Source organism: Garra rufa, chromosome 4 (genome assembly GCF_049309525.1).
Source record: "Garra rufa chromosome 4, GarRuf1.0, whole genome shotgun sequence".
Lineage (NCBI taxonomy): Eukaryota > Metazoa > Chordata > Actinopteri > Cypriniformes > Cyprinidae > Garra > Garra rufa.
Genome location: NC_133364.1, coordinates 39,379,846 through 39,401,572, shown reverse-complemented (window position 1 = coordinate 39,401,572; position 21,727 = coordinate 39,379,846). Strand labels below are relative to the sequence as shown.

The 21,727-nt window shown below is 34.2% G+C and overlaps 1 protein-coding gene and 1 pseudogene across 1 annotated transcript in view; one reads left to right on the top strand and one right to left on the bottom strand.

Annotated features, from left to right (window-relative positions):
- LOC141332940 (uncharacterized) overlaps window positions 1-21,727 on the top strand; it is a 470,295-nt pseudogene that overhangs the window by 268,651 nt on the left and 179,917 nt on the right.
- LOC141333350 (NACHT, LRR and PYD domains-containing protein 3-like) overlaps window positions 1-21,727 on the bottom strand; it is a 167,918-nt gene that overhangs the window by 49,684 nt on the left and 96,507 nt on the right. The window lies entirely within an intron of this gene.

The window sequence follows — 21,727 nt, the reverse complement described above, 5'->3', positions numbered from 1 at the left end:
GGACATGTTTAAACTTAAAGTGGCTTATACGGAGCCCCAGGGTAAAAATTTAAAGCCTGCGCACAATAGTATAATTCGCTTCCTCCTTTTACTAAATAGTGTGCACAACATAGGCCTAACTCGTTCCCTTGTATTAAGTAAATTGAGTGCAGGATCTTCGGGGGATTTCTGGACCCTGAATGGCGTTCGATAAAATAAAAAATAAAAAGTTCCCTTTGTCCAAATGGAATGAGACTTTGTTAATCAGTCAACACTATCTTGATCTACAAATAAAAAATTTAATTGGAATGATAACTTGATTTTCTGTTAGTGTGAAAAATATTCTCTAGAGACCCCAGGCAACAAAATGCAATTTTTGTTATAAAGTAATTGTTAAAAAAAAAAAAAAAAAAAAAAAATGTTATTTTCCTGTTTATTAATGTTTTTACTCCTCATGTGTGCAGTGGAGGATTTAGGATATTTTTTAAGTATATATAAATTAATAAATAAATATTTTTATAGGTTTTTACTCAAAAACAGCTTTTTTTGTAAAATTTCCTTTCATAAAAAACCCACATGTCTAACTTTCATTTATGGGGATAAAATGGATAATTTCACATGGTTTAGTGTAAGGGTTTTGCCCATCTTTTGGAAAATCCAATTTTAAACGTAAAAAAAAATACCTTTACCAGTAGGTGGCTGCAAAGCTCCACTATATGCTTTTTGCTATTTGACCATCTGAAAGATATCTTTTCACAAGTTTTTTTTTTCAGTTGAGTTCATATCTATATCATGAAACACACAGGACTACATTTGGAGACCATAAAAACTGCTCTCTTATAATTTGTCAAAAAAAAAAAAGATGTTGTTGCATTCTTATGTTCATGTTGTGTACTGCTACTCAATATGTAATAGAACTGGTTTTGTTTCAGTACAAAAAATGCTTAACTTTGACCAAAAAGTATATTTTATTGTAATAATTGTGATTTCATAATATGTAGATATGAACTCAACTGAAAAAAAAAACTTGTGAAAAGATATCTTATTGTTGGTCAAATAGCAATTAGTTAATAGTAGTGCTCTGCAGCCATCAAGTGGTAAAAGTTATATTTTTTTACTTTTAAAACTGCATTTTCCAAAAAATGGGCAAAAATCTTACACTAAACCATATAAGATTATCCATGTTATCCCCATGAATGAAAGTTTAAAATGTGGGTATTTTATAAAGTGAATTTTACATAAAAAGCTGTTTTTGCACATAAACCTATTAAAAATATATATTTATTTAACAATTTATTTATATTTAAAAAATAGCATAAAAACAGCGAAAACATTAATAAACAGGGTAAGCATTTTGTTTAACTATTATTTTGTTACAAAATTTAAGTTTTGTTAAAAAGAACATGAGTGTGATTCCAAAACGAAGACCGCATAAGGGTTAAGTAAATTGAGTGCAGGATGTAATAATTGGTTTGTTCATTTGATGAAATTAATTACTGTTTCTGTTCATACGTTTCTCTGTATCATTACCGTTCAGCTTTTTCTTTAGGCTACTCAAAAAGAAAAAAATTAAGAGAGTCTTGATTTAATTATTACATTCAGAAATAGCTAATGCAGTCTAAAATACCGGTAATAAACCAAACATGTCAAGTTTGGTGCAAATTGTACATTGCATGTTTAAGTTAGTGAAAGACAAGTAATTTGCTGTTACCAGCTGGTGGCGCTATGATTGTAATGGAATATTGGCCTTTAGATGTGTTCAGGCCAGGACTCTTATCAAACATGTGATGTTTGGGGCAGATCGGACATTGTATGGTTGAGTTACAACAACTTCCTCTTTCACCGCATTAACAGCATGCTTTAGCACTTAGTAAGTGATGCTAGCATGTTTGAGCGTGTTTTTAGCATGTTTAGCACTCAATGGCTTATTTTAGTGTGTTGCTAATAGTGTATCACAGTGTTAAACATCACTTCCTGTTGTCAGCAGGTGGCGCTATGACTATAACTGAATATGGGCACTGACGTGTGTTCAGGACCGGACTGTTATCAATCATGTGAAGTTTGAGGCAGATCGGACATTGTTTGCCTGACATTGACAGCAACTTCCTTTTTCATGGCGACATGTCAAAATTTGTCAGGCCACCACGGACACACCCTTCGACGAAAACTGTAAACCTTCGCAATTCAACATCGCAAAGGCCTTATGATGACACTCATAAAATTTGAAGATGATCGGATAAAAACTGTAGGAGGAGTTCGTTAAAGTATGAGGCCTGAAAATGGCAAAAACTGTACAAAAATCTTACAGGAAATTAAATGTAACTGACTTCCTGTTGGGTTTCAGATGTTGCACCAACATACTTTTTTGTAGGTATTGGTGTGTTACATATATGTACCGAGTTTCGTACATGTACGTGAAACGTAGCTCGTGGCACAATCCATTGAAATTTTATAGGTGGCGCTACCAAGCCATTTTGCCACACCCACTTCTAAAAACTGTATCAGATATAAATTTTCGTGAGTTGTCGAGCATGTTTAGGCCCTCAAAAAGACTTTTCATTTTGGAGAAGAAGAAGAAGAAGCTGAAGAATAATTAAAGCTGCGAGCAGCGATGAACGGGCCCTCGCACCCGGGCTCACCGCCGACCGGTGGCTTTAGGAAAACAGCAAACGGTGGGCAGTATGCTTTTAATACAGTAAATGTAGGAGAAATATGTCATAAGTCATTTAAATGTGCCAAACTTGCCGCTGCCAGCTGGTGGCGCTATGCCTATAACTGATTATTGGCATGTAGATGTGTTCAGGCCAGCACTATTATCAAACATATGAAGTCTGGTGCAGATTGATTTTGGTATGTTTGAGTTAGTGAAAGATATGATATATCCTACTGCCAACAGGTGGCACTATGATAATATCTGAATATTGGCATTTAGGTGTCTTCAGGCCAGGACTCTTACCAAACCTGTGAATTTTGAGGCAGATCGGACATTTTATGGCTGAGTTATAACAACTTTTATGTCCATGGCGAAACAACAAATTTTGTCAGGCCGCCACGGACACGCCCTTTTACTCAAGATCTTAACAATTTAACATCTCTAAGGCCTCTAGATCAGACTGACCAAATATAATGTTGATATCATTAAATCTCTAGGAGGAGTTTGCTATAAACCTAAACCCCTGCAAGGACTTCAGATAATGCCAACTGTGAATCAATATGCTACATTTTTCCTTTATTCTGATGATAAAGATAAGAACATGATTCATGATGATAACAAAATGTTATTATTGTTTCTTTACGCCCACCATTTCTGCTTAAATGTCATCGTTACCTATCTGTTCAATTTGTGTGTGGATATTGCTTTGCTGGTGATTCCTGTTATAAGACATCACTCTTAAGCGCTACATAACTAAGAATCAATTAGGAGAACGGTGCCCAGTTGGCACATGCATTCACAGTAACCTTCAGCCAGTTTGGATTTAAAGTTTACAGAATTGAAAGGGTTAAACTTTAAAATCAACACACAGACACATACACACTAAATATACAATTTTACCATCCAGTTTCATTTGTTAACATTGTTAACATGAACAATAATTAAATAGCATTTATTAATGTTAATTAATATTAACCTAAAAAAGTACTCATATATTGTTTAAAGGTAAATTAGTATCTTTTAACATTAGTTTATGTACTGTGAATTAACATGAACATGAACACAGTTCATGTGGGTGTACAGCAATACACAATAAAGTGCTCAATAAACGCTTCATTCTTTCAAAATATCTTTAAAAATCAAGTTGGGTATTGTAATGGGGCGATATATAAATATAACTCATCTTAAAATGGTACAATTTTCAGATGTTTTGAACAGATAACAGCAACGTTTGTTTTGTTGTCAAAGTTTGTCTTGAAATTGTTAGTGTTTTTTTTATTGAATCTAAAATTTTAATTATGAAAATAAATGTCTATCAATGAAGATAAATCGCTCATGCTAAAAAGTTTTATTTTTCTTAATCTTTTGCTATGTGACTGAATAGGACAAGTTCATGGTACAGTTCAGTAAAAAAAATAAATAAAAAAACAACAACTGCAATATACAAAGAATGAAAGAGTTCGTGACCCTTTATATTTTCAGATCAGACTCTCAAAGTTCAGACATATTTATGTAGATTACACTACAGCAATGTGCAATGTGCATCTTCCTCAAAGATGGTCTTAAACAAAACAGCATGTTCCACTGGTCTCTCTCCCTTTCACCCCTCCCCCCTTCAGTCACTCTTCTTTTTTTTTTTTTTTTTTTTTTTTTTTTTTTGTTGTTTTTGCTCGCTGTTACGTTTTATTTTTATTTTTTTTATTTTTTTATTTATTTATTTTTTTTTATTTGGAGTGCAAAAACATACATGGTAAATGCAGAAACAGAAACAACAACAACAGAAACAATACCAACAAAAAACAAAAACAAACAAAAAACTATACTAACAACAACAAAAAAACAACAACAATGATAATAAATGAGAAATTAGAACAAGACAATCTGAATAATAATAATAATGTATAAGTAGTAGTAGCAGTATAGGTAGTATTAGCATGTTCAAAAATAATAGAAATGGCCATAAATCGGAGTAACAACTATAACACCAAAGGTAGTGATGATACGGTTAATATTTTGTGATGACAGTAACAGTAATATCAATAACTAGATAAAAAAGTTCGTCGAGACAAACTTTAAGTTGGCTTGAGAAAGCTTTGCCTTAAAGTTTAAAGAAGTTTTGAAAGCTTTAAGCAGTTTGATTAGTTTTTAAAGTTTAAAGATAGAAAAAGTTTGAAAAGATTTAAGTTTGAAGGTTTTCAGTCTGAAATAGTTTTAAGTTTAAAGTAGTTTTAAAGCTTAAACGGATAGACAGATTTATAGATGGATAGATTTATAGACAGATAGATTTATAGACAGATTAATAGACAGATTTATAGATAGATAGATTTATAGACAGATTTATAGATAGATTTATAGATAGATAGATTTATAGACAGATAGATTTATAGACAGATTAATAGACAGATTTATAGATAGATTAATAGATATATAGATTTATAGACAGATAGATTTATAGACAGATTTATAGACAGATTTATAGATAGATAGATTAATAGATATAGATTTATAGATAGACAGATTTATAGATAGATAGATTAATAGATATAGATTTATAGATAGACAGATTAATAGATGGATAGATTTATAGATAGACAAGCATGACTAACAAGTTACTAGCATGATCCTAGCACGACTAGCAAGTCACTAGCATGATTTTAGCATGACTAGCAAGTCGCTAGCATGATTTTAGCATGACTAGCAAGTCGCTAGCATGATTTTAGCATGACTAGCAAGTCGGTAGCATGATTTTAGCATGACAAGCAAATCGCTAGCATGATTTTAGGATGATACTAGCATGACTAACAAGTTACTAGCATGATCCTAGCACGACTAGCAAGTCACTAGCATGATTTTAGCATGACTAGCAAGTCGCTAGCATGATTTTAGCATGATTAGCAAGTCGGTAGCATGATTTTAGCATGACAAGCAAATCGCTAGCATGATTTTAACATGATTAGCAAGTCGGTAGCATGATTTTAGCATGACAAGCAAGTCGCTAGCATGATTTTAACATGATTAGCAAGTCGCTAGCATGATTTTAGCATGACTAGCAAGTCACTAGCATGATTTTAACAAATCGCTAGCATGATTTTAGCATGACAAGCAAGTCGCTAGCATGATTTTAGCATGATTAGCAAGTCACTAGCATGATTTTAGCATTACTAGAAAGTCGCTAGCATGATTTTAGCATGTCGCTATCATGATTTTAGCATGAAAAGCAAGTCGCTAGCATGATTTTAGTATGATTAGCAAAGTCACTAGCATGATTTTAGCATGACTAGCAAGTCCCTAGCATGATTTTAGCCTGACTAGCAAAGTCGCTAGCATGATTTTATCATTACTAGCAAGTCACTAGCATGATTTTAGCATTACTAGCAAGTCGCTAACATGATTTTAGCAAGACTAGCAAGTCGCTAGCATGATTTTAACATGATTAGCAAGTCACTACCATGATTTTAGCATGACTAGCAAGTCACTAGCATGATTTTAGCATGACTAGCAAGACGCTAGCACGAATTAAGCATGATTAGCAAGTTGCTAGCATGATTTTAGCATGACTAGCAAGTCGCTAGCAAGGTTTTAGCAAGTCGCTAGCATGATTTTAGCATGACTAGCAAGTCGCTAACATGAATTTAGCATGACTAGCAAGTCGCTAACATGAATTTAGCATGACTAGCAAGTCACTAGCATGATTTTAGCATGATTAGCATATTGTTAGCATGATTAAGATGGAGAGATAGAAAGATAGATAGATTAATAGATAGACAGATTTATAGATAGATAGATTTATAGATAGATTAATAGATAGATTTATAGATAGACAGATTTATAGATGGATAGATTTATAGATAGATAGATTAATAGATAGATTTATAGATAGATAGATTAATGGATAGACAGATTAATAGATAGATAGATTAATAGATAGACAGATTTATAGATGGATAGATTTATAGATAGATTAATAGATGGATAGATAGATAGATAGATAGATAGATAGATAGATAGATGAGTTTAAATGAGTTTGATCGGATTAGAAATAGTAGATAGAAGGGAAGCCTGATTTGAGTCTCAAAGGATTCTGGCAGTTTAAATTTGAATTTTGACAGTTGGAGTTTGAACATTCCGTCAATGTAAGTCAATGAGATTTTATTCCCAGTTTTAATCGGGATTTTTAGGAAAACCGTAAGTCCGATTAGTTAGAAAAGATATAGCAACTCGAGTTAGACCAGTATGAAGATCTGGGCTGAGTTTGGAGTTTGTAGAGTTAAAGCTCTAGGAGGAGTAGCAGTCAGAAAATTTTGGTCTCAGAAGAAGAATAATAACTAGATAAAAAAGTTCGTCGAGACAAACTTTAAGTTGGCTTGAGAAAGCTTTGCCTTAAAGTTTAAAGAAGTTTTGAAAGCTTTAAGCAGTTTGATTAGTTTTTAAAGTTTAAAGATAGAAAAAGTTTGAAAAGATTTAAGTTTGAAGGTTTTCAGTCTGAAGTAGTTTTAAGTTTAAAGTAGTTTTAAAGCTTAAACGGATAGATAGATTTATAGATAGACAGATTTATAGACAGATAGATTTATAGACAGATTAATAGACAGATTTATAGATAGACAGATTTATAGATAGATTTATAGATAGATAGATTTATAGACAGATAGATTTATAGACAGATTAATAGACAGATTTATAGATAGATTAATAGATATATAGATTTATAGACAGATAGATTTATAGACAGATTTATAGATAGATAGATTAATAGATATAGATTTATAGATAGACAGATTTATAGATAGATAGATTAATAGATATAGATTTATAGATAGACAGATTAATAGATAGATAGATTAATAGATATAGATTTATAGATAGACAGATTAAAAGATAGACAGATTTATAGATAGATAGATTAATAGATAGATTTATAGATAGACAGATTAATAGATGGATAGATTTATAGATAGACAAGCATGACTAACAAGTTACTAGCATGATCCTAGCACGACTAGCAAGTCACTAGCATGATTTTAGCATGACTAGCAAGTCGCTAGCATGATTTTAACATGATTAGCAAGTCGCTAGCATGATTTTAGCATGACAAGCAAATCGCTAGCATGATTTTAACATGATTAGCAAGTCGGTAGCATGATTTTAGCATGACAAGCAAGTCGCTAGCATGATTTTAACATGATTAGCAAGTCGCTAGCATGATTTTAGCATGACTAGCAAGTCACTAGCATGATTTTAACAAATCGCTAGCATGATTTTAGCATGACAAGCAAGTCGCTAGCATGATTTTAGCATGATTAGCAAGTCACTAGCATGATTTTAGCATTACTAGAAAGTCGCTAGCATGATTTTAGCATGTCGCTATCATGATTTTAGCATGAAAAGCAAGTCGCTAGCATGATTTTAGTATGATTAGCAAAGTCACTAGCATGATTTTAGCATGACTAGCAAGTCCCTAGCATGATTTTAGCCTGACTAGCAAAGTCGCTAGCATGATTTTATCATTACTAGCAAGTCACTAGCATGATTTTAGCATTACTAGCAAGTCGCTAACATGATTTTAGCAAGACTAGCAAGTCGCTAGCATGATTTTAACATGATTAGCAAGTCACTACCATGATTTTAGCATGACTAGCAAGTCACTAGCATGATTTTAGCATGACTAGCAAGACGCTAGCACGAATTAAGCATGATTAGCAAGTTGCTAGCATGATTTTAGCATGACTAGCAAGTCGCTAGCAAGGTTTTAGCAAGTCGCTAGCATGATTTTAGCATGACTAGCAAGTCGCTAACATGAATTTAGCATGACTAGCAAGTCGCTAACATGAATTTAGCATGACTAGCAAGTCACTAGCATGATTTTAGCATGATTAGCATATTGTTAGCATGATTAAGATGGAGAGATAGAAAGATAGATAGATTAATAGATGGATAGATTTATAGATAGACAGATTTATAGATAGATAGATTTATAGATAGATTTATAGATAGATTAATAGATAGATTTATAGATAGACAGATTTATAGATGGATAGATTTATAGATAGATAGATTAATAGATAGATTTATAGATAGATAGATTAATGGATAGACAGATTAATAGACAGATTTATAGATAGACAGATTTATAGATGGATAGATTTATAGATAGATAGATTTATAGATAGACAGATTGATAGACAGATTAATAGATAGATAGATAGATTTATAGATAGATTAATAGATGGATAGATAGATAGATGGATAGATAGATAGATAGATAGATAGATAGATAGATAGATAGATAGATAGATAGATAGATAGATAGATAGATAGATAGATAGATGAGTTTAAATGAGTTTGATCGGATTAGAAATAGTAGATAGAAGGGAAGCCTGATTTGAGTCTCAAAGGATTCTGGCAGTTTAAATTTGAATTTTGACAGTTGGAGTTTGAACATTCCGTCAATGTAAGTCAATGAGATTTTATTCCCAGTTTTAATCGGGATTTTTAGGAAAACCGTAAGTCCGATCAGTTAGAAAAGATATAGCAACTCGAGTTAGACCAGTATGAAGATCTGGGCTGAGTTTGGAGTTTGTAGAGTTAAAGCTCTAGGAGGAGTAGCAGTCAGAAAATTTTGGTCTCAGAAGAAGAAGAAGAGGAAGAAAAATAATAAGTTTAAATAGAATATCAGTAAGTTGGCTTTCTCAAGCCAACTTAACTAGATAAAAAAGTTCGTCAAGACAAACTTTAAGTTGGCTTGAGAAAGCTTTGCCTTAAAGTTTAAAGAAGTTTTGAAAGCTTTAAGCAGTTTGATTAGTTTTTAAAGTTTAAAGATAGAAAAAGTTTGAAAAGATTTAAGTTTGAAGGTTTTCAGTCTGAAATAGTTTTAAGTTTAAAGTAGTTTTAAAGCTTAAACGGATAGACAGATTTATAGATAGATAGATTTATAGACAGATAGATTTATAGACAGATTAATAGACAGATTTATAGATAGATAGATTTATAGACAGATTTATAGATAGATTTATAGATAGATAGATTTATAGACAGATAGATTTATAGACAGATTAATAGACAGATTTATAGATAGATTAATAGATATATAGATTTATAGACAGATAGATTTATAGACAGATTTATAGACAGATTTATAGACAGATTTATAGATAGATAGATTAATAGATATAGATTTATAGATAGACAGATTTATAGATAGATAGATTAATAGATATAGATTTATAGATAGACAGATTAATAGATAGATAGATTAATAGATATAGATTCATAGATAGACAGATTAATAGATAGACAGATTTATAGATAGATAGATTTATAGATAGACAGATTAATAGATGGATAGATTTATAGATAGACAAGCATGACTAACAAGTTACTAGCATGATCCTAGCACGACTAGCAAGTCACTAGCATGATTTTAGCATGACTAGCAAGTCGCTAGCATGACTAGCAAGTCGCTAGCATGATTTTAGCATGACTAGCAAGTTGCTAGCATGATTTTAGCATGATTAGCAAGTCGGTAGCATGATTTTAGCATGACAAGCAAATCGCTAGCATGATTTTAGGATGATACTAGCATGACTAACAAGTTACTAGCATGATCCTAGCATGACTAGCAAGTCACTAGCATGATTTTAGCATGACTAGCAAGTCGCTAGCATGATTTTAGCATGATTAGCAAGTCGGTAGCATGATTTTAGCATGACAAGCAAATCGCTAGCATGATTTTAACATGATTAGCAAGTCGCTAGCATGATTTTAGCATGACTAGCAAGTCACTAGCATGATTTTAACAAATCGCTAGCATGATTTTAGCATGACAAGCAAGTCGCTAGCATGATTTTAGCATGATTAGCAAGTCACTAGCATGATTTTAGCATTACTAGAAAGTCGCTAGCATGATTTTAGCATGACGCTATCATGATTTTAGCATGAAAAGCAAGTCGCTAGCATGATTTTAGCATGATTAGCAAAGTCACTAGCATGATTTTAGCATGACTAGCAAGTCGCTAGCATGATTTTAGCCTGACTAGCAAAGTCGCTAGCAGGATTTTATCATTACTAGCAAGTCACTAGCATGATTTTAGCATTACTAGCAAGTCGCTAACATGATTTTAGCAAGACTAGCAAGTCGCTAGCATGATTTTAACATGATTAGCAAGTCACTACCATGATTTTAGCATGACTAGCAAGTCACTAGCATGATTTTAGCATGACTAGCAAGACGCTAGCACGAATTAAGCATGATTAGCAAGTTGCTAGCATGATTTTAGCATGACTAGCAAGTCGCTAGCAAGATTTTAGCAAGTCGCTAGCATGATTTTAGCATGACTAGCAAGTCGCTAACATGAATTTAGCATGACTAGCAAGTCGCTAACATGAATTTAGCATGACTAGCAAGTCACTAGCATGATTTTAGCATGATTAGCATATTGTTAGCATGATTAAGATGGAGAGATAGAAAGATAGATAGATTAATAGATGGATAGATTTATAGATAGACAGATTTATAGATAGATTAATAGATAGACAGATTAATAGATAGACAGATTTATAGATAGACAGATTTATAGATAGATAGATTAATAGATAGATTTATAGATAGATAGATTAATGGATAGACAGATTAATAGATAGATAGATTAATAGATAGACAGATTTATAGATAGACAGATTTATAGATGGATAGATTTATAGATAGATAGATTTATAGATAGACAGATTGATAGATAGACAGATTAATAGATAGATAGATTTATAGATAGATTAATAGATAGACAGATTAATAGATGGATAGATAGATAGATAGATAGATAGATAGATAGATAGATAGATAGATAGATAGATAGATAGACAGATTAATAGATAGATAGATAGATAGATAGATAGATAGATAGATAGATAGATATATGAGTTTAAATGAGTTTGATCGGATTAGAAATAGTAGATAGAAGGGAAGCCTGATTTGAGTCTCAAAGGATTCTGGCAGTTTAAATTTGAATTTTGACAGTTGGAGTTTGAACATTCCGTCAATGTAAGTCAATGAGATTTTATTCCCAGTTTTAATCGGGATTTTTAGGAAAACCGTAAGTCCGATTAGTTAGAAAAGATATAGCAACTCGAGTTAGACCAGTATGAAGATCTGGGCTGAGTTTGGAGTTTGTAGAGTTAAAGCTCTAGGAGGAGTAGCAGTCAGAAAATTTTTGTCTCAGAAGAAGAATAATAATAATAATAATAATAATAAGTTTAAATAGAATATCAGTAAGTTGGCTCTCTCAAGCCAACTTAATAACTAGATAAAAAAGTTCGTCAAGACAAACTTTGAAGTTGGCTTGAGAAAGTCTGACCAGATAGTTTAAAATAGTTTTTAAAGTTTGTAAAAGTTTTAAAAGTTTGACTTTCAGTCTGAAATAGTTTGAAGTTTTCAGCAGTTTTAAAGCTTGAAGATTGAACAGATAGATAGATAGATAGATAGATAGATAGATAGATAGATAGATAGATAGATAGATAGATAGATAGATAGATAGATAGATAAAAAAAGTTTGAAAAGTTTAATAAAGTTTAAAGAAGTTAAAAAAAAGGTTTAAAGTAGTTTAAAAAGTTTAAAGAAGTTTAAAGAAGTTTAAAGTTTAAAAAGTTTAAAGAAGTTTTAAAAGTTTAAAAAGTTTAAAGAAGTTTAAAAAGTTTAAAAGTATAAAGTTTTGAAAGTTTAAAAGCAAGTCGCTAGTATGCTTCTAACATGTATCTAGCATGACTAGCATGTTTGCTAGAATGACTAACCAGTTGCTAAGGTACCCAGGGTGGTTGCTAGGGTGTTGCTATGCGGTTGCTAATGTACCCGGGGTTGTTGCTAGGGTGTTGCTATGCGGTTGCTAGGGTACCCATGGTGGTTGCTGAGGTGTTGCTATGCGGTTGCTAGGGTACCCATGGTGGTTGCTAAGGTGTTGCTATGCAGTTTCCATGGTAACTGGGGTGGTTGCTAAGGTGTTGCTATGTGGTTGCTAAGGTACCTAGGGTGGTTGCTAAGGTGTTGCTATGCGGTTGCTAGGGTACCTGGGGTGGTTGCTAAGGTGTTGCTATGCGGTTGCTAGGGTACCCGGAGTGGTTGCTAAGGTGTTGCTATGCAGTTGCTATGGTACCCGGGGTGGTTGCTAAGGTGTTGCTATGTGGTTGCTAAGGTACCTAGGGTGGTTGCTAAGGTGTTGCTATGTGGTTGCTAAGGTACCTAGGGTGGTTGCTAAGGTGTTGCTATGTGGTTGCTAAGGTACCTAGGGTGGTTGCTAAGGTGTTGCTATGCGGTTGCTAAGGTACCCGGGGTGGTTGCTAGGGTGTTGCTATGTGGTTGCTAAGGTACCCATGGTGGTTGCTAAGGTGTTGCTATGCGGTTGCTAGGGTACCCGGGGTGGTTTCTAAGGTGTTGCTATGCGGTTGCTAAGGTACCTAGGGTGGTTGCTAAGGTGTTGCTATGCGGTTGCTAGGGTACCCAGGGTGGTTACTAGCATGTTTCTAGCATGTTGCTGGCATGATTAGCTAGTTGCTAGCATGAATTTAGCATGACTAGCAAGTCGCTAGCATGATTTTAACATGATTAGCAAGTCGCTAGCATGATTTTAGCATGACTAGCAAGTCGCTAGCATGATTTTAGCATGACTAGCAAGTCGCTAGCATGATTTTAGCATGACTAGCAAGTCGCTAGCAAGATTTCAGCATGACTAGCAAGTCGTTAGCATGATTTTAGCATGACTAGCAAGTTACAAGCATGATCCTAGCATGACTAGCAAGTCACTAGCATGATTCTAGCATGACTAGCAAGTTACTAGCATGATTTTAGCATGACTAGCATGTCACTAGCATGATTTTAACATGACTAGCAAGTCACTAGCATGATTTTAACATGACTAGCAAGTCGCTAGCATGTCACTAACATGATTTTAGCAAGTCACTAGCATGATTTTAGCAAGACTAGCAAGTCACTAGCATGATTCCAGTATGACTAGCAAGTCTCTAGCATGATTTTAGCATGACTAGCAAGTCACTAGCATGATTCTAGCATGACTAGCAAGTTACTAGCATGATTTTAGGATGACTAGCAAGTCACTAACATGATTTTAACATGACTAGCAAGTCGCTAGCATGTCACTAACATGATTTTAGCAAGTCACTAGCATGATTTTAGCAAGACTAGCAAGTCACTAGCATGATTTTAGCAAGACTAGCAAGTCACTAGCATGATTCCAGTATGACTAGCAAGTCTCTAGCATGATTTTAGCATGACTAGCAAGTCACTAACATGATTTTAGCATGATTAGCATATTGTTAGCATGACTTAGAAAGATAGATGAGTTTGAATGGATTAGAAATATAGTACATAGAAGGGAAGCTTGATTGAGTCTCAAAGGATTCTGGCAGTTTAAATTTGAATTTTGACAGTTGGAGTTGAACATTCCATCAATGTAAGTCAATGAGATTTTTTTCCCAGGTTTAATCGGGATTTTTAGGAAAACCGTAAGTCCGATCAGTTAGAAAAGATATAGCATATCGAGTCTGACCAGTCTGAAGATCTGGGCTGAGTTTGGAGTTTGTAGAGTTAAAGCTCTAGGAGGAGTAGCAGTCAGAAATTTTATATAGGAAGAAGAAGAATAATAACTAGATAAAAAAGTTCGTCAAGACAAACTTTGAAGTTGGCTTGAGAAAGTCTGACCAGATAGTTTAAAATAGTTTTTAAAGTTTGTAAAAGTTTTAAAAGTTTGACTTTCAGTCTGAAATAGTTTGAAGTTTTCAGCAGTTTTAAAGCTTGAAGATTGAACAGATAGATAGATAGATAGATAAAAAAAAGTTTGAAAAGTTTAATAAAGTTTAAAGTAAAAAAAAAGTTTAAAGTAGTTTAAAAAGTTTAAAGAAGTTTTAAAGAATTTAAAAGTTTAAAAAGTTTAAAGAAGTTTTAAAAGTTTAAAAAGTTTAAAGAAGTTTAAAAAGTTTAAAAGTATAAAGTTTTGAAAGTTTAAAAGCAAATCGCTAGTATGCTTCTAACATGTATCTAGCATGACTAGCATGTTTGCTAGAATGAACCAGTTGCTAAGGTACCCAGGGTGGTTGCTAGGGTGTTGCTATGCGGTTGCTAATGTACCTGGGGTTGTTGCTAGGGTGTTGCTATGCGGTTGCTAGGGAACCCATGGTGGTTGCTGAGGTGTTGCTATGCGGTTGCTAGGGTACCCATGGTGGTTGCTAAGGTGTTGCTATGCAGTTTCCATGGTAACTGGGGTGGTTGCTAAGGTGTTGCTATGCGGTTGCTAAGGTACCTAGGGTGGTTGCTAAGGTGTTGCTATGCGGTTGCTAGGGTACCCGGGGTGGTTGCTAAGGTGTTGCTATGCGGTTGCTAGGGTACCCGGAGTGGTTGCTAAGGTGTTGCTATGCAGTTGCTATGGTACCCGGGGTGGTTGCTAAGGTGTTGCTATGTGGTTGCTAAGGTACCTAGGGTGGTTGCTAAGGTGTTCCTATGTGGTTGCTAAGGTACCTAGGGTGGTTGCTAAGGTGTTGCTATGTGGTTGCTAAGGCACCATGGGTGGTTGCTAAGGTGTTGCTATGCGGTTGCTAAGGTACCCGGGTTGTTGCTAGGGTGTTTCTATGCGGTTGCTAGGGTACCCGGGGTGGTTTCTAAGGTGTTGCTATGTGGTTGCTATGGTACCTAGGGTGGTTGCTAAGGTGTTACTATGCGGTTGCTAGGGTACCCAGGGTGGTTACTAGCATGTTTCTAGCATGTTGCTGGCATGATTAGCTAGTTACTAGCATGAATTTAGCATGACTAGCAAGTCGCTAGCATGATTTTAACATGATTAGCAAGTCGCTAGCATGATTTTAGCATGACTAGCAAGTCGTTAGCATGATTTTAGCATGACTAGCAAGTTACAAGCATGATTTTAGCATGACTAGCAAGTCGCTAGCATGATTTTAACATGATTAGCTAGTTACTAGCATGAATTTAGCATGATTAGCAAGTCGCTAGCATGATTTTAGCATGACTAGCAAGTTACAAGCATGATCCTAGCATGACTAGCAAGTCACTAGCATGACTAGCAAGTTACTAGCATGATTTTAGCATGACTAGCATGTCACTAGCATTATTTTAACATGACTAGCAAGTCACTAGCATGATTTTAACATGACTAGCAAGTCGCTAGCATGTCACTAACATGATTTTAGCATGACTAGCAAGTCACTAGCATGATTTTAGCAAGACTAGCAAGTCACTAGCATGATTCCAGTATGACTAGCAAGTCTCTAGCATGATTTTAGCATGACTAGCAAGTCACTAGCATGATTCTAGCATGACTAGCAAGTTACTAGCATGATTTTAGGATGATTAGCATATTGTTAGCATGACTTAGAAAGATAGATGAGTTTGAATGAGTTTGAATGGATTAGAAATATAGTACATAGAAGGGAAGCTTGATTGAGTCTCAAAGGATTCTGGCAGTTTAAATTTGAATTTTGACAGTTGGAGTTGAACATTCCATCAATGTAAGTCAATGAGATTTTTTTCCCAGGTTTAATCGGGATTTTTAGGAAAACCGTAAGTCCGATCAGTTAGAAAAGATATAGCATATCGAGTCTGACCAGTCTGAACATCTGGGCTGAGTTTGGAGTTTGTAGAGTTAAAGCTCTAGGAGGAGTAGCAGTCAGAAATTTTATATAGGAAGAAGAAGAATAATAAAAATAACTAGAAGCTAAAGTTCGATGACAAACTTTAAATGTTGGCTTGGAGAGCCAAACCGGGCAGCCTTGGGGCAAAAGGGCCAGCCCAGAACACTTAGAACTCTCTAATGGAATTGTTGCTAGCAAAAATGGCAGTACGACAAGAAATGCTTAGTATATTTTAGGCTAAAACAGCTTGCCATAGAGGATTGTGTGTGGATTTTAGGTTAAAACGGCTTGCCATATCTTAAGATTCGTGCAGCGCCTGCTTCAAAGCCACGACGCGTTGCTGTGCGGTTGAGGTGAAAAGCAGAAATAAGCAAGCATTTAACCTTTTTATTATATGATTGTACTGTTATTGTGTTGAATCGCTGGAGTGTTTGTATTAAAATACCTTTAAAAGACGTGCAAATTTGATGTCTTTGTTAACAGACACATAAATGCAGCCGTGCATCTCATGTTAGTTAGTTAAGCCTATGAAAAACGTCATTTGCACCCAATGTAGGTCTTTAAAATATTCTTCTATATTTATTGTGTGCAATCGCTGGAGTGTTTTTATTTAAATGCCTTTAAAAGACGTGCAAATGATGTATTTGTTGACAGACTGATAATAAAGCCATACATCTGATGTTCGTTAGAGAAACGTTTGAAATAGCTCATTTACACCCAATGTAGCTCTTTAAAATATTCTATATTTATTGTGTTTAATCGCTGGAGTGTTTGTAATTAAATACCTTTAAAAGACGTGCACATGATGTCTTTGATGATGCAGACGAAGAACTGAGCAGTGCATCCAATGTTAGTTAAATCTATGAAACAGCTCATTTGCACTCAATGCAGCTCTTTAAAATATTCTTCTATATTTATTGTGTGCAATCGCTGGAATTTTTTTATTTGATTACCTTTAAAAGACGTGCAAATGAATCATTTGTTGACACAGACGGATATGCAGCCGTACATCTCATGTTCGTTATTAAAAACCTTTGAAACAGGTCATTTGCATTCAATGCGGCTCTTTAAAATATTCTTCTATATTTATTGTGTACAATCGCTGGAGTGTTTTTATTTAAATGCTTTTAAAAGACGTTCAGTCATGTATAATTCTTAGTCGGGTAAGTTAGCTCCGAACCGTGAAGCTCGTCTGTGTAACACATTTGCTGAAGACAGTGCTTCAACTTTGAAATAAAACAGATCACAAACTGATTTAGCTGTTGATGTGTTGTAATGGGTATTTAGAGTTAAATCGCTGTAATAATTAAGTTTTTAAGGTGATATTTATTTGTATTTCCACCGATTTCAGAGTGACTGTAAGTAAGAGGTTTGAGTCCCGCCTCTTCAGTCGAGAGGTATTACTGCTAGAGGGCGCATTTTTTCTCAGCCCATGTAATTCATTGGGAAATATGTCATTTTCAAAAATTAATAATAAATCAACTGTACATCTGATCAGTCCAAATAGATATAGCAACTCTTTCGGGACAAGGGCCCAGGTCTGTGCCAAGTTTGGGCCTTGTGGCTTCAAAGGCCTCGGAGGAGTAGCTGTCAGAAATTTTCTTAGGTCATAAGAATAATAACATATAATAATAATAATAAGTTTAAATAGCATAACAGTATGTTGGCTCTCCAAGCCAACATAATAATAATAATAATAACTAGATAAAAAAGTTCGTCGAGACAAACTTTAAGTTGGCTTGAGAAAGCTTTGCCTTAAAGTTTAAAGAAGTTTTGAAAGCTTTAAGCAGTTTGATTAGTTTTTAAAGTTTAAAGATAGAAAAAGTTTGAAAAGATTTAAGTTTGAAGGTTTTCAGTCTGAAATAGTTTTAAGTTTAAAGTAGTTTTAAAGCTTAAACGGATAGACAGATTTATAGATGGATAGATTTATAGACAGATAGATTTATAGACAGATTAATAGACAGATTTATAGATAGATAGATTTATAGACAGATTTATAGATAGATTTATAGATAGATAGATTTATAGACAGATAGATTTATAGACAGATTAATAGACAGATTTATAGATAGATTAATAGATATATAGATTTATAGACAGATAGATTTATAGACAGATTTATAGATAGATAGATTAATATATATAGATTTATAGATAGACAGATTTATAGATAGATAGATTAATAGATATAGATTTATAGATAGACAGATTAATAGATAGATAGATAGATAGATAGATAGATAGATAGATAGATAGATAGATAGATGAGTTTAAATGAGTTTGATTGGATTAGAAATAGTAGATAGAAGGGAAGCCTGATTTGAGTCTCAAAGGATTCTGGCAGTTTAAATTTGAATTTTGACAGTTGGAGTTTGAACATTCCGTCAATGTAAGTCAATGAGATTTTATTCCCAGTTTTAATCGGGATTTTTAGGAAAACCGTAAGTCCGATCAGTTAGAAAAGATATAGCAACTCGAGTTAGACCAGTATGAAGATCTGGGCTGAGTTTGGAGTTTGTAGAGTTAAAGCTCTAGGAGGAGTAGCAGTCAGAAAATCTTTGTCTCAGAAGAAGAATAATAATAACTAGATAAAAAAGTTCGTCGAGACAAACTTTAAGTTGGCTTGAGAAAGCTTTGCCTTAAAGTTTAAAGAAGTTTTGAAAGCTTTAAGCAGTTTGATTAGTTTTTAAAGTTTAAAGATAGAAAAAGTTTGAAAAGATTTAAGTTTGAAGGTTTTCAGTCTGAAATAGTTTTAAGTTTAAAGTAGTTTTAAAGCTTAAACGGATAAACAGATTTATAGATGGATAGATTTATAGACAGATAGATTTATAGACAGATTAATAGACAGATTTATAGATAGATAGATTTATAGACAGATTTATAGATAGATTTATAGATAGATAGATTTATAGACAGATAGATTTATAGACAGATTAATAGACAGATTTATAGATAGATTAATAGATATATAGATTTATAGACAGATAGATTTATAGACAGATTTATAGACAGATTTATAGATAGATAGATTAATATATATAGATTTATAGATAGACAGATTAATAGATAGATAGATAGATAGATAGATAGATAGATAGATAGATAGATAGATAGATAGATAGATAGATAGATAGATAGATAGATAGATAGATAGATAGATAGATGAGTTTAAATGAGTTTGATTGGATTAGAAATAGTAGATAGAAGGGAAGCCTGATTTGAGTCTCAAAGGATTCTGGCAGTTTAAATTTGAATTTTGACAGTTGGAGTTTGAACATTCCGTCAATGTAAGTCAATGAGATTTTATTCCCAGGTTTAATCGGGATTTTTAGGAAAACCGTAAGTACGATCAGTTAGAAAAGATATAGCAACTCGAGTTAGACCAGTATGAAGATCTGGGCTGAGTTTGGAGTTTGTAGAGTTAAAGCTCTAGGAGGAGTAGCAGTCAGAAAATCTTTGTCTCAGAAGAATAATAATAATAATAATAATAATAATAAGTTTAAATAGAATATCAGTAAGTTGGCTCTCTCAAGCCAACTTAATAATAAGAATAAGTTTAAATAGAATATCAGTAAGTTGGCTCTCTCAAGCCAACTTAACTAGATAAAAAAGTTCGTCAAGACAAACTTTGAAGTTGGCTTGAGAAAGTCTGACCAGATAGTTTAAAATAGTTTTTAAAGTTTGTAAAAGTTTGACTTTCAGTCTGAAATAGTTTGAAGTTTTCAGCAGTTTTAAAGCTTGAAGATTGAACAGATAGATAGATAGATAGATAGATAGATAGATAGATAGATAGATAGATAAAAAAAGTTTGAAAAGTTTAATAAAGTTTAAAGAAGTAAAAAAAAAGTTTAAAGTAGTTTAAAAAGTTTAAAGAAGTTTTAAAGAAGTTTAAAGTTTAAAAAGTTTAAAGAAGTTTTAAAAGTTTAAAAAGTTTAAAGAAGTTTAAAAAGTTTAAAAGTATAAAGTTGTGAAAGTTTAAAAGCAAATCTCTAGTATGCTTCTAACATGTATCTAGCATGACTAGCATGTTTGCTAGAATGACTAACCAGTTGCTAAGGTACCCAGGGTGGTTGCTAGGGTGTTGCTATGCGGTTGCTAATGTACCCGGGGTTGTTGCTAGGGTGTTGCTATGCGGTTGCTAGGGTACCCATGGTGGTTGCTAAGGTGTTGCTATGCAGTTTCCATGGTAACTGGGGTGGTTGCTAAGGTGTTGCTATGCGGTTGCTAAGGTACCTAGGGTGGTTGCTAAGGTGTTGCTATGCGGTTGCTAGGGTACCTGGGGTGGTTGCTAAGGTGTTGCTATGCGGTTGCTAGGGTACCCGGAGTGGTTGCTAAGGTGTTGCTATGCAGTTGCTATGGTACCCGGGGTGGTTACTAAGGTGTTGCTATGTGGTTGCTAAGGTACCTAGGGTGGTTGCTAAGGTGTTCCTATGTGGTTGCTAAGGTACATAGGGTGGTTGCTAAGGTGTTGCTATGTGGTTGCTAAGGTACCTAGGGTGGTTGCTAAGGTGTTGCTATGTGGTTGCTAAGGTACCTAGGGTGGTTGCTAAGGTGTTGCTATGCGGTTGCTAAGGTACCCAGGGTGGTTGCTAGGGTGTTGCTATGCGGTTGCTAATGTACCCGGGGTTGTTGCTAGGGTGTTGCTATGCGGTTGCTAGGGTACCCATGGTGGTTGCTAAGGTGTTGCTATGCAGTTTCCATGGTAACTGGGGTGGTTGCTAAGGTGTTGCTATGCGGTTGCTAGGGTACCCAGGGTGGTTACTAGCATGTTGCTGGCATGATTAGCTAGTTACTAGCATGAATTTAGCATGACTAGCATGATTTTAACATGATTAGCAAGTCGCTAGCATGATTTTAGCATGACTAGCAAGTCGCTAGCAAGATTTTAGCATGACTAGCAAGTCGCTAGCATGATTTTAGCATGACTAGCAAGTCGCTAGCAAGATTTCAGCATGACTAGCAAGTCGTTAGCATGATTTTAGCATGACTAGCAAGTTACAAGCATGATCCTAGCATGACTAGCAAGTCACTAGCATGATTCTAGCATGACTAGCAAGTTACTAGCATGATTTTAGCATGACTAGCATGTCACTAGCATGATTTTAACATGACTAGCAAGTCACTAGCATGATTTTAACATGACTAGCAAGTCGCTAGCATGTCACTAACATGATTTTAGCATGACTAGCAAGTCACTAGCATGATTTTAGCAAGACTAGCAAGTCACTAGCATTATTCTAGTATGACTAGCAAGTCTCTAGCATGATTTTAGCATGACTAGCAAGTCACTAGCATGATTATAGCATGACTAGCAAGTTACTAGCATGATTTTAGGATGACTAGCAAGTCACTAACATGATTTTAGCATGATTAGCATATTGTTAGCATGACTTAGAAAGATAGATGAGTTTGAATGAGTTTGAATGGATTAGAAATATAGTACATAGAAGGGAA